Below are 13,132 nucleotides of genomic sequence, written 5' to 3'. Positions count from 1 at the left end.
GGTTCTCCCCCCTGGGACCCCCCCTGGGTCAGTTTCTCTAACTCTGCATTCCTCCCTATCCACCTGGGATGACCCCCAAAGGCCTCAGCGACCCCCGGATTGTGATTTGGATTTTTCTTCTACTCCGGCGGCCCCTCGGGCCCCCGTGGACTCTGATTCCTCTGGTTCTTCCTCACATGCCTCCCTGTCTCAGGGGAGACCTAAACGCCCTAAGTTATCGGATATCTTGGAATTGCTCCGTGCTATGCCCACTAAACAAGACATAGAGGCTATGGTGCGCAGAGTGGAGGAGAAACAAGACAAGATTCTGACAGGGTTCAAGGCGGACCTTCACTCCCTTTCGTCTTCTGTTACGTCTCAACAGCAACGCACGGATTCTATCGATCAACGACTCCTTGCAGTGGAGGACTCTTTATCTACTCAACGCACGTTTAATCGCCATCTCATCCTACAAGTAGACGATCAGGAGAATCGGGGTCGCCGGAACAATATTAAACTGAGGGGCATCCCTGATGCTGTTGCCACCAAAGAGCTCCGCTCTATTGCAGTTTCGGTTTTCAACACCGTTCTGTCCCGACCGATGGATACAGAGATCAATATCGATAGGATCCACCGTGTGCTCGGACCTAAAAGAACCTCCTCCTCCGATCCTAGGGATGTCCTATGCCGGGTGCATTTTTACAAAGAGAAAGAGGACATTCTTCAGGCGGCCTGGCGCCATGGACCGGTTCCGTTCCTAGATGGCTCTATTACCCTTCTCCCTGATGTTTCCCGCCGCACTCTGGCGATGCGGCGTCTTCTGAAGCCTACTCTCCGCAAAATCCTGGACTCTGGAGCTACTTATCGCTGGGGTCACCCCTTTCATCTCCTGATCCGCCGAAATGGCGCCAACTTCGCTTTACATTCCCCTGACCAGGTGGAGGATCTCGCCCATTTTCTTGACATCTCTGACTTAACTTTGCCGGACTGGCTGGAGTTCCCACTCCCGTCCCCTCTATCTGCTGCTGGCCCTTCCTCACCCCCACTGCCTCGACAGGGACGCCGTGGGATGGACCCCTTGGGGGCCCCTCTGGAGAACGTTTCATCTGGGCCGATAGTCTAGACTGTGCTGGGCCCTCCGAGGCCACTTGACTTTCGTTGTTTTATGCTCTTTTGTATTTCATCGTTATTGATCTTTGTCTCCCCCGCGATTTGTTCCTCATGCTAAGTTTTGTGCCCTGGGGGGGCATGGGGTGGATTCTTGTCCCCCCCCTCCCCCCTGTGTGTTCGCGGCGTTGCCCGCCCTCTTTCCTGCCCCCCGGCCTGCCAGGGTTGCTCCGTGTGTGCTCTCCCTGCGTCGTTGTCTCTACATTTTGAGGCTTCGCCGTACGGTGGCCTGCTTGGGAGTGCTCCTTTTGTTTGCCTCTTCCACGGGGCGCCCGGGTTGGCCGGGGTATGGGCTGTTTGCTTCTCTATAATTGTGGCTGGCCCCCTCAGCTGGCTTTCAATTGCGACCCCCTTTTCTTTTTTCATTATTGCTGTGTTGCCGGTGTGGGAATGGGTAGCTCTGAGTTCTGAACTACCTCTCCCCCACTTAGTTAGTTCTAGCGGCTCTCTGGGCGCATTCTGCGGCGTGCCCCTGAGACCTGCTCTAGTGGGTTTTCTCCCACTGATTGGTGTTTGCCCGAGCTTGGGCTAGCTAAGCTCGGTTCTAGCAGGTGTTTGCTTTTTGTCCTCTTGTTTTTGTTTGTTTGTCTACTTTTTTCCCTCTCGTCTCTTTTCGCTGCCCCTCCCTTTTCCCCTCCCCCCGCCCATTCCTTCCACTTCTCTTCCCTGATCCCCTCCCTCCCCCTCCCTCATCTGTTTCCCCCCTCGCCTTCCCTCCTCTCCCTTCCCCCTGGGGGTGGTCCCGGGCCCCCTGCCATGGATTCTTTGACCTTTTCCTCCATTAATGTGAATGGGCTTAATACTCCTGAAAAGAGGTCCTCCCTCTTGCGATTGCTCTGGAGTGAGAGAACGGCTGTGGCTCTCCATCCTTCCCTCCGGGGTTTTCTCCAGGCCCTTTCCGCTCGTGGTTGAGGGCTGGTGTGCAGAGGGTCTTCCATTTCCGAGCCAATGGTCAGTGGCGCCCCCTTAGCGACATTCAATTAGACATGGCTCTCCCTGCTTTGGGGCCCTGGAGAGGGCTGCAGCTCACTCATTTTCTCTCCTCCTTCGCTGACCCGACCTCCTTTGATAGATCTCTTACGAGCTTTGAGAAAGCCTGTGTTGGCACTGGCCTTCAACGCCACTCCCTGTCAGAGTTTTATGCCCTTTTGGTCTCCCCTCCTCCGGACCACAGACCCTCTTTCCTCTCCAAGTGGGAGGCTGACCTTAACCTCTCCTTTTCGGACGCGGACTGCTCTAGAATTTTGGAGCTTGCTCACAAGAGCTCATTGGCCTGTAAATACCAAGAGGCGGGCTACAAGATCCTTACTAGGTGGTACCATGTCCCTTCCCTTCTACATAAATTTTTCTCGTCTGCCTCTCCTCTTTGCTGGCGATGTGGTTCGGAGGAGGGGACACTTCTCCATGTTTTTTGGAGCTGCCCAGTTCTGAGAGAGTTCTGGGATGGTGTCCATCGTTTAACGTCCCAAATTTTTCAGACTGATCTGCCGAATTCCCCGGCCTGCTTCCTCCTTCATCTGTCTGGGGTCTCCCGCAAGGCCTACCGGAAGTCTGCAGTTCGACACCTGATTAACGCAGCTAGGGCCTGTGTCCCGGCCTTGTGGAAATCCCCTAATCCCCCGTCTCTTTGCCGCTGGGTTCGCAAGGTGGAGGACCTCCAAGCTATGGAGGATCTCACGGCGTCCTTACGAGATGCCTATGATGTCTTCCTTGGGGCCTGGACCCCTTGGATCCTCTTCCAGGGCTCTGACCAATACAGGTCCATTGTGGGCTGTGGGTGAGGTCTTGGAGTGGGTGTGTCCCGGGACTCCCCCCCCTCCCCCCTTTTCTCCTTTTTCCCTATTCCTTTCTCCTCCCTGTTGGCTTCCCCCCGTTTCTCTTTCCCCTCCCCCCCCTCCCTAGCTTACCTCTTGTCCCCCCCCAGATGGTTTTCTCCTGTTTCATTCTGTTCCCCCTTCGTCCTCTTTCATTTTATGTAGTGACACAGTGTCGGTTGCTCCTCCCCCGTATTGTTGGTTGTGGTGAGGTTCGGCCTTTGAATTTGTCGGGCGACCCTCGTTATGGTTGGGTCTCCCGTGTTTTGTTATGTGATTGTTTTTGATTCATATATCTTTTATTTTCTCTCCTCTGTGACCTTGTTTTCATAAATAAAGAATTTATAAAAAAAAAAAAAAGAAAGGGATGCTTGTTCTTCTGCAGGCGGGGATTAACAAGACTGTCTCCTCTGCGGTGGGCAAACTGCGGCAGGATATCGATGCTTTGGGAGAGCGGACTGACCACCTTGAGAATAAAATGGAGGAATTTTCGACTGCTCATAATGATTTGGTTGACGCTCACAACACCCTGGAAGCGGAGGTCAGATGGCTCAAAATTAAAGCTGCTGACGCTGAGGATCGGTCTAGACGCAACAATATTAAGATCCGTGGTGTCCCCGAGGATGTGGCATCGGAGGACTTGATGGCCTATGTTCAACGTCTCTTTAAGAAAATCCTCCCGCACCTTACTGAGCTGGAGCTCACCCTGGATCGAACCCATCGTATTCCTAAAGCGAACTCTGCTCCTGTGGATGTCCCGAGGGATGTGTTAACGAGGGTCCACTTCTATCAAGTCAAGGACTCGATTCTAGCGGAAGCCAGGAAATGTGGCACCTTACCAGCTCCGTTTGCATCTATTTCCCTGTTCCCCGATTTATCCGCAGCTACTATGCAGGCTAGACGTGAACTGGCTCCCATCACTAAGATCCTCAGAGACCGGGGCATGCGGTATCGTTGGGGCTTCCCTACCAAGCTGTTGATTCCCCGTAATGGGGTTTTCCATTCCGTCCCTGATGTGGAGGCGGGCATGTCCCTCCTCCGTAAGTGGAAGCTTGCACCTGCTGACTCTCACTCATCTGTGCCCGAATCCTCAGTGCGGCCTTCTCATCTTACTAAGGAATGGACTGTGGTGGGCGGTCGTAAGTGAATCTGTTGGCCGCCTCGGCGGACTGACTCGCCTTGCCTAATGTTATGACTTTATCCTTTGTTTTAGGTGACCTGTGTGCCTTTCTAATACTCACTCTCGCTGAGTGTTACTGACCTGTTTTCCTCCCCCCCAGCTGATTATTTTTGGTTATTCGGTGTTTTTTGACACTATGCTATTTTGTTTGCATTCTTTGTTCTTGTTTCATGCCTGGAATGTTGTATGCTTATCATGCCTGTTCACACATACTTTATGCATCCTAGTTCTCCTGTGTAGCCACCTGGGTCTTCCGCCATTTTTCTTTAATTTGACACTATGGTACTCCGTATCTCTTCGCTTAATGTTAGGGGTTTGAATAGCCCCTGTAAACGGAGTTCTGTCTGGAGAGAGGCCCGTCACCTTCGCTGTGATGTGCTCTTTCTCCAGGAGACTCATTTTTGTGTGGGTAAAAGTCCTAAGTTTTCTAATCCCTCTTTCCCTAATATATACAAGGCTTCTTGCAATGCTAAGCGTAAGGGTGTTCTTATTGCTGTGCGGGATTCAGTGGCTTTTTCCCTTGAATCCACTTTAGTTGATCCCGGGGGTCGGTTTTTGGGGCTTAATTGCCTTATTAACAATGTTAAGTATACTTTAGTGACTGTTTATCTCCCGAATCGTTCGCAGGCGCAGTATTGGAAATCTGTGCTCTCCAAGATTCGGACTTTTGTTACTGGTTTGTTGATCATCGGGGGGGGATTTTAACTGTTTAGTTGATAATTCTCTAGACTCCTCCAACCCCAAGAGATGCTCCCCTATATTGTCTTCCTCTTTGATTGATCAGGGCCTTTATGACGTCTGGCGTTGTCAACATGGCGGGGAACGAGATTATAGTTATTTTTCTTCTTCGTCCTCCTCTTACTCCCGTATTGACTTCTTTCTTACAGATAAAATCGGGTTGATGCAGGCGGAATCTACGGCTATTGGGCTGATCACCTGGACTGATCATGCTCCGGTGTCCCTCTCTCTGCATGAGAAGTTTTCCACTGCTATGCCTACCCAGTGGCGTTTGAATGAGTATATCCTAGATCACCCCTCCCATGGTGAGCACCTCCGTGAGGCCTTGAGGGAATATTTTTCCCTCAACTCCCCCTCCGTGTCAGACCCTCATGTGCTCTGGAATGCCCATAAGGCATATATGCGAGGGATACTTATTCAGGCGTGCGCGAGGGCCAAAAAGGAACGGTCTAAAGACATAGATGCCGCACTTCGCTCTCTATCCTCCCTCTCCGTGATTAATAAACTTAACCCTACTCCCACTGTCTCTGCGGAGATTAGGCAATGTCAACTCCGATTGCAGGGCCTTCTGGCTTGCCAACAGGATTTAGCTTTTAAGCGTTTTCAGTGTCAGGCCTATGTGCACAATAGAAGGGCTAGTGCCTTTTTGGCCAGAAAAATCAAACAGTCGCGCCCCAAAACCCGTATTGCTCACCTTGTAGATGACTCGGGTACTAAAGTAATTGACCCCCGCCTCATTGCAGAGCAGTTTCGTTTATATTATAAGTCGTTATACAATCTTAGGGATGATCCCCAGACGTACCAACCATCTAAGGAAGAAATTGATAGGTTCTTAGATTCTGTGGCCCTGCCCCGCCTTTCCCCTGCGCAGTCTGCCTCCTTAGCCTCGCCTATCACTTTATTTGAAGTTACGGAGGCTATAGCCTCACTGAAACCGCTAAAATCTCCTGGTCCTGACGGCTTCTCAGGGATTTACTACAAGAAATACGCAGATATTTTGTCCCCTTATCTTTTAGCTGTGTTCAGAAAGGCGGCGGAGGAGCAATGCTTCCCGGAGGAAATGTTGTCAGCCACTATAGTGACCATCCCTAAACCCGGCAAATCTCCCACTGTCCCGGCTAATTTTAGAAGGTATGTTTTGTGTTTGGTAGGCAGGCTCCTGACGGCACACGGAGGTTCATAGACCTTGTTCAGAAAGCCGAAAGGGATGGTACGCCTTCTTTGCTTCTGGCTTTGGATGCTGAGAAGGCTTTTGATAGGGTTCACTGGGGTTACTTAGACTGCCTTTTGGATAAGTTTGGTATGGGGTCGGTTTTTAAATCTGCTATTCTGGCTCTGTACTCCCACCCGTCGGCTCGTGTGCTCTCATCGGGCTTCCTGTCTGACCCCTTTCGGATCTCGAATGGTACCCGCCAGGGTTGCCCTCTTTCCCCTATTATCTTTGCGCTTGTGATGGAGCCTCTGGCGGAGTCCATTCGGTCGGCGGGAAATATTGAGGGTATTACTGTGGGTCGCCAGCAGCATAAAATCGGTTTATATGCTGACGATGTCATATTGGCCCTGACTTCTCCTTGAGTGCTGCTACGGCGGTCCTAGAGGGATTTGGTAAAGTTTCTTATTATAAGGTAAATTCCTCCAAATCACAGATATTGCCTGTTCTCATCTCCCCCTCGCTGAGACGGGATCTCAATTCTCAATTCCCCTACCAATGGAATGACTCCCGTATGACTTATCTTGGCATCTCCCTGACGGCCCCTAGTTCTGACCTGTTCTCTGCCAATTACACTCCCCTTCTGACTAAAGTTACTTCTCTTCTTGCCTCTTTCTCACAGCCGATGTTGTCTTGGGCTAGAAGAATTGCTATTGTCAAAATGATGGTGTTACCTTTAATCTTGTATGTATTCCGTACAGTCGTTATCCCCCTCCCTGACTCCTATTTTACCAAGCTTCAGTCTATTCTTTCCAACTATATTTGGGAGGGTAAGAGATCCAGAGTCCGACTTAAGGTGATGACGCGCCCTTGGTCCCATGGGGGTGCGGGTGTCCCGGATGTTAAAAAATACTATATGGCGTCTGTCCTAGATCAACTTAAGGTCGGGTGGGATGAGACTTCTAAATGGCGCTGGGCCGAAATTGAGGAATACCTTCTGGATGCCCCGCTTATGAGTATTTTACGCCCTAAGGATTCAAGTCTGCCCATTACTTCCCCTTCCTTACTGAGTATTAGGGCCACAGTGTCTGCTTGGCGTTATTTTTTGTCATATACCTCCAGAGAAGATCTGGTCCCTTTATCTAAGCTACCCGTACTATATTTAACCTCTTTTCTCCCCCAGCTGCGACTCCGTGGATGGGTCTCTAGGGGTCTCTACAAAGTTGCCCATCTGTATACTGAGGACGGGCTTAAGTCGTTCTCCATGTTGCAGGAAGAGTTCCAGCTCCCTAAGACGGATTTCTTTAAATATTTGCAGCTACGTCATTTTTTTCAATCCTATGAGCCCTCTAGATTGACCTTTCCCAGGCTAGCCTTAAAACTGTGGAACAGGTCCTCGCCTGTTAGAGGTGGGTTGTCTGTGTTTTATGGCTTTTTCTCTGTCCCCCCGGAGCGGGTCAAACCTCTTCACCTGCTCCGTTGGGAAGCGGATCTTGCCAGAACCATCTCTCTGTCGGATTGGTATACGGCAGCTGGGTTTGTTAAACGTGTATCTAAGGGGGCAGCTCATTGGGAAACGGCTTTGAAAATCATGCTGAGGTGGTATAGAACTCCGGTCCAAATGACGCATATTGATCCTTCTTGTTCCAGACTCTGCTGGAGAGGCTGCGGCCAAGTGGGTTCATTCTTGCACTTGTGGTGGGACTGTCCACCAGTACAAACCTTCTGGATAGCGGTATTTCATTTTATGTCCGCCATTGCTGGTTTAGATATCAGTCCTTCTCCTGGTCTCGCCCTTTGTTTCTTAGATATCGGTAGCTTTCCCTCGGATTTGCAGGTCGTGCTGGGGCAGATTGTGCTCGCAGCTCAGGCCATGATCGCTCGTCAGTGGAAGTCCGCTCCCTGTTTGACCTTAGCTGAACTATTTCACCATGTGAACTTGGCATGTACCTTGGAACGTTTGTTGTCTAGCAAAAACCATACTTACGCCAAGTTTCGATCCCAGTGGTCTCTCTGGATTTCGTATGTGGAGTCTAATAAGGGTGTTCTTTCTCCTCGGCCTCAGGCCGCCCCCATGGGGACCCCTTGATTTCTATTTACCTACTATGTTGTTACCCCAGGTGGCTTAATCTTCTTTTATTTTATTCTATTTTGTTTTTGGATGTATTTTGTGTTTCCTTGGTACCATATTCAGGTATGTGGTTTTGTTGTTTATGTTATTGTTTGGGTTTTTTTTTTTTTTTTTTCGTCCCTTGCTGTTCCTATCCCGTCTCCCCTATTTCTCTTTTTCTTGTTTCTTTCCTGCTCCCTTTTGGTTGTTTTCCCCCTTTCATCCCTTTCTTGTCTTCTCGTAGAATTGGTGTCTTTGTAGCGTTTGTATATCTGGTCCTTTGGTCTTTGTATGTCTGGTCCTGTTTGTGTCATTCTTGTTTTTTGATTGCAGCCCGACGTCCCAGCTTACGATTCCTAAAGTATTATTTGGACTTATGCCGATTCTTCTTTTGTTTGTAGTTGCTTTTTTTATTCTATTGTAAAAGCTTTCTTTTTTTCAATAAAAATCATATTTAAAATAAAATAAAAATATAGTCGTACTACTATATAATAAATAATAACATATGCCAAATAATAGAAGGTAAACTATAAAAGTGAAAACTGACAACATACCACCAAATAATAACAAATACCTGTGGTCATATTGAGAATCAAATACTCAATGGAACAAGTAACACCTTGACACGCATTTCACTCCTATTGAGCTTTGTCAGGAGGTAGCCATAGTAAGATAAATATGGGTATAAATGGGATAAATATGGGGTATTTATATGGCCAGCACTTACTGAAAATAGGAGACACCTGAAAGAGCGTGACCCCACCATGATGCTAGACCCTCAGTGTGTGCAGCGCACAAATCTAGTGCAGGAGAGTGATGTCATTATGGGCAATGCGATGATAACAGTGGCCCAGTCTCCAGCATCAGGCTTGTGATGCGCACCACCGCACCGATGGCCAGCAGTACATACACAGTCCACACTGAGATGCTATAAGGTCCTGTTCACACAGGGCACAGGATGGCGTATTTTGGTCCTGATTTTGATGTGGGAAGCTGCGTCAGAATAAAACCAAAATGCGCCTGCCACGACTGTCGCGGCTTCTGACAGACGCGGCTTCCCGCTCCGGAGTAGGCCCAAATAAAATGGCCTATTCCAGAGGGTGCTGCCGCGAGGCGGATGCCGCGGCTGGTACTAATATCTCCCCACTGTCAGAAAGACAGGTGTTACATCTTTGTGACTTCACCGAGCAGCCCGCAATAGCCCACAATCACTCAGGAACTCTATTGCGCATGCCGAGGTGAAGATGATGCTATGTGACTGGATATTCCAGCATGAAGGAAGGTAAGTATGACGGGGGTGTAGGGAGGGGAAGGGACAGGCAGTTAGGGGATGGATGGGGGGTAGGGTAATGGAAGGGGACGGGGATATAGTATGTGACAATACATTGCCAGAAACAGCGAAACGGAACATTACAGGATTCTATGACTGGGGCGGTCATGTGACTGGCCCAGTGATAATGGTAAATATGCTTTTTTGATGATGCAAGTAATTTATAAGGTAGGTGGAGATGGGGGGGTTGGGTTAATGTTTAAATGTTTCTTTTATCCCGTACAACTGCTTTATTGGTTTGCAAAGACACTATGCTGTAAAGCCTGCCCTTCTGACAGTGGGGAGATAGAAGTGTCAAAATTAATGACACCTATATCTCCATCAGGGGCACATAGAGTGCGTTGAATTCAGTTCATCATTGAATTTGTAGCGGTATATAATACCGCACATTGATGAGGACATGAAAGGTCCTCTTTAACATGTGTAGTGTGAAGTCTGTGCCAGGAAAACAATTTCCATTAATTGGACCAAGTAACCACAATATGACACTTGACAAATATTTTGCTCGGAACTCTCTCACAGTCATAGTAAGGATACTTGTTACAGAGAAATGAAGTAAATGTGCTGTTGGTCTAATATAGATGTTTGTTGGATCTATGGATGTTGGACTAAAATGTAAAATGTCAAGAGCCCAGCAAGTATGCATTAATAATTCCATAGGATATTGTTAGCACATTGTAGACGTGCACCACATAAGAGCCTGAGAAATGGATTGCCTTGTACTTGGTCTCCATGAATACTTGTGGTTTTACCACAACCCTCCCCTAATTAAAAGCGGGTCTTCTCTGTAAAATAAATGTGTACATAAAAGTTTACCATGCTGTCTCAAATTATATCTTTCCGTACAAGAATAAGGAACATCTGCAGTTCCCTCACCCTATGAGTTTTGAATCCAACACAACTGGGTGCAGTTGTAGAAATGTCACAGGCTGTTTTGTTATTTTGGTTTTTGGAGTAAATACACAAAATTTAGAACATTTTTTTCATTTCCTCGAATCCAAAAGTTTTGGGTGTCTAATTTAATGATCTCAAATATTCATCAAGTAAAGCAATTGAAAAATTTTCCACTAAAGCTGTCAGCCAGTCAGGTCAGACCCGTAGTACATGGAGAGATTTTCTAACAGGCAGTGCCAAATTCAAGGACATCTGTGTGACATTATTGTGAAATTGGAATTTGTCTGGAAAGCAGAGCTGTCTGATGACCCATGTGGAATTATTACATTCATAGTAAGTCTTGCTTCATTTTCTTTCATAAACTAGGGTGCACTTTAAAGAGGACCTGTGGAGAAGAACGTTCCTGGTTGACTGTCAGAAACACCCTTCTGACTGTAAAGCGCTACAGTACTGGGACCAATAGCTCTTTACCCGGGGCACAGATCGGTAAAGCCGACAGTGCGCTGAATTCAGCGCACTGTCAGCTTTCCAGCAGTGTATGGAACTGCCTGTGCCCAATCTGATGAAAGGTCCTCTTTAAAGGACAGAATTTAGGATATATTCAAAATGAATCATGTTGATAAAATATTTTGGGGTGTCATTTGGAATTTACAGATTAAATGCTTCAATGTATGCTTTATGATGGGCAAATCAGTCTGTACGGAGGTGAGATCGGATCCAATGTTTCTAATTGTTCGGGCTTTTACGAAACTGAACAAATGGACATGTCTTGGTGGAACTAAAATGGCTGCCGCATTATACTCTTGGGTCATTTCAGACCTCATGGGGAGGCCCAAGGGAGGCAAACAAAATTAAAAACATTCGTATTCGCTTTCCCTTACCTCTTTTTGGCTTCCTTGCATTGTCCGGGGCTCTCCTGGTGATGTCCAGCACTCTTCTCTGATGTCATAAGGCTTGGTGTGCCCATGTTACAGCTAAGGCCCAATCACAGCATCATTTTCACTTTCACATAACTTTGGCTGTGTTTCCCTTAGTGGGCTAGTAATTAGGTACATAGGATTCTAGTAGCCCTGGAAGTGCGCTACACTATATTTTAAATCAATTTAATGTGTGGTTCGTAAGTAAAAATTAATCTTGGGTTTTTATACTGGCTGCCAGCTTGGAATCGTGAGGGATTTTTTTTCCCCCTGTAATGGGGCAATTGGCATGAGTCTCATGGGGTTTTTGTCTTCATCTGGATCAACACTGTAGAGGACTATAGGGTTATAGGTTGAACTTGATGGACTGATGTCTTCATTCAACCTCATCTACTATGTAACTATGTATGTAACCATGGATCTGAATTGGACAAACTTGAAACAAAACAAATCCTGATGTGTTCATCCATCTCTAATAAATATACTAGTAATTCATTTAATAGATATCATATACTGTATTGACACGAGTACACCATTAAATAAAATTTGAGTAAGGTTCTGGGTGCCTCAATTGGTAACATGTGTGGGGAAGTTAGCTCGGTAGAAGCAGTGGTGCGGACCCAAACAGTCAAGACAGGGACACAAAATGTGCAGCAAACTGGTTTGTTTAGAAAAAAAAACAAAAAACAGGAAAATAAATAAACCTTGACTTCAGGCACAAAATAAACAAAACAAAATACAGCCTTAACTTCAGGCAAAACAAAATAAATACCTGCTCGTCTGAGCCACTAGCTAAACAGAACAAATAACCTAACTATACGTGTGGCTTACTTCCACCCACACGAACAAAAGAAGAGCAATATTGTCTCACTGGACTCAGGGTTACAGGACAGAACCATACACCTCCTTTCACCTCATGGAACTGCACTGGAATGCAGGAGCTGCAGACTTTTCTGGACCAGTAATGAGCCAAGGATTTACCCCTTGGATGAGACCTACTCCAGACTCGCCCTGGACCACACATATGTCAGATAGCAGGGGCTGATATATCTGGACTCCAGCACTCTGCCTGTCACTTTCTCACATATGTTAGCTACCATGTTAAATGAAAATTTTTCAGCTGATATTCCTTTAATAACTGACTGAACAGACTCCTTAGAAATGGACAGACCTCAAAAAATTCAGTTCATTTCAGACCAAACTGGAAGTGCTATTATTATACTCCGGCCTCAGTGGTGCCCCCAGGGCATGTGATGTCAGTCAGAGGCTGGAGAGGTCTGAAGAGCATGCCGGTGAACCGCGGGATGCCCAGGAGAGTTGAAGTTAGTGTAACTGTTATTTTACTCTCTTCCCTTGGGCCTCCACCTATTATACTTAGGCGTTGAAACGTTTCATGGGTTTCAGGTTTGGGTTGAACCTGAACTTTTGGAAAATTTAGGATGAAGTTGGTTCTATCTGAATCGGTTCACTCATGCCTAGTCCTTAGGTTACCAGCTGTGGTATGTCTGGTAAAAAGATCAAAGTAGTCTTGAAAGCTTTCTATTGCCCATTAAAGAGTTTTGCTGGGCCAGATGTGAAAATAAACATAGGGCAGGAAAGGCTTACCCATCTAGGTCCCTCCACCCCAGCGGTTGCCAACTGGCAATGTCGGTATTTCATTTATACCAGTCTCATTGGACTCTGGTATTTTTTAGATGGTGTATGTGCGTTCACCTCCATGAGTATTGAAAACAACACAAGTTGACAGTCAGCTGACTGGCTTCAAGGCACTGCCTGAAAGGCCAAAAATGATCCCTTTATGGGAACGAATGCTACAACATCATCATTAGAGGAATCAAGGACAGGTACAGGAG

This window comes from Leptodactylus fuscus, chromosome 3 (assembly GCF_031893055.1).
Source record: "Leptodactylus fuscus isolate aLepFus1 chromosome 3, aLepFus1.hap2, whole genome shotgun sequence".
NCBI classification, from domain to species: Eukaryota; Metazoa; Chordata; class Amphibia; order Anura; family Leptodactylidae; genus Leptodactylus; species Leptodactylus fuscus.
The sequence above is the reverse complement of the archived record's forward strand: the minus strand, read 5'-3'. Positions refer to the sequence as shown.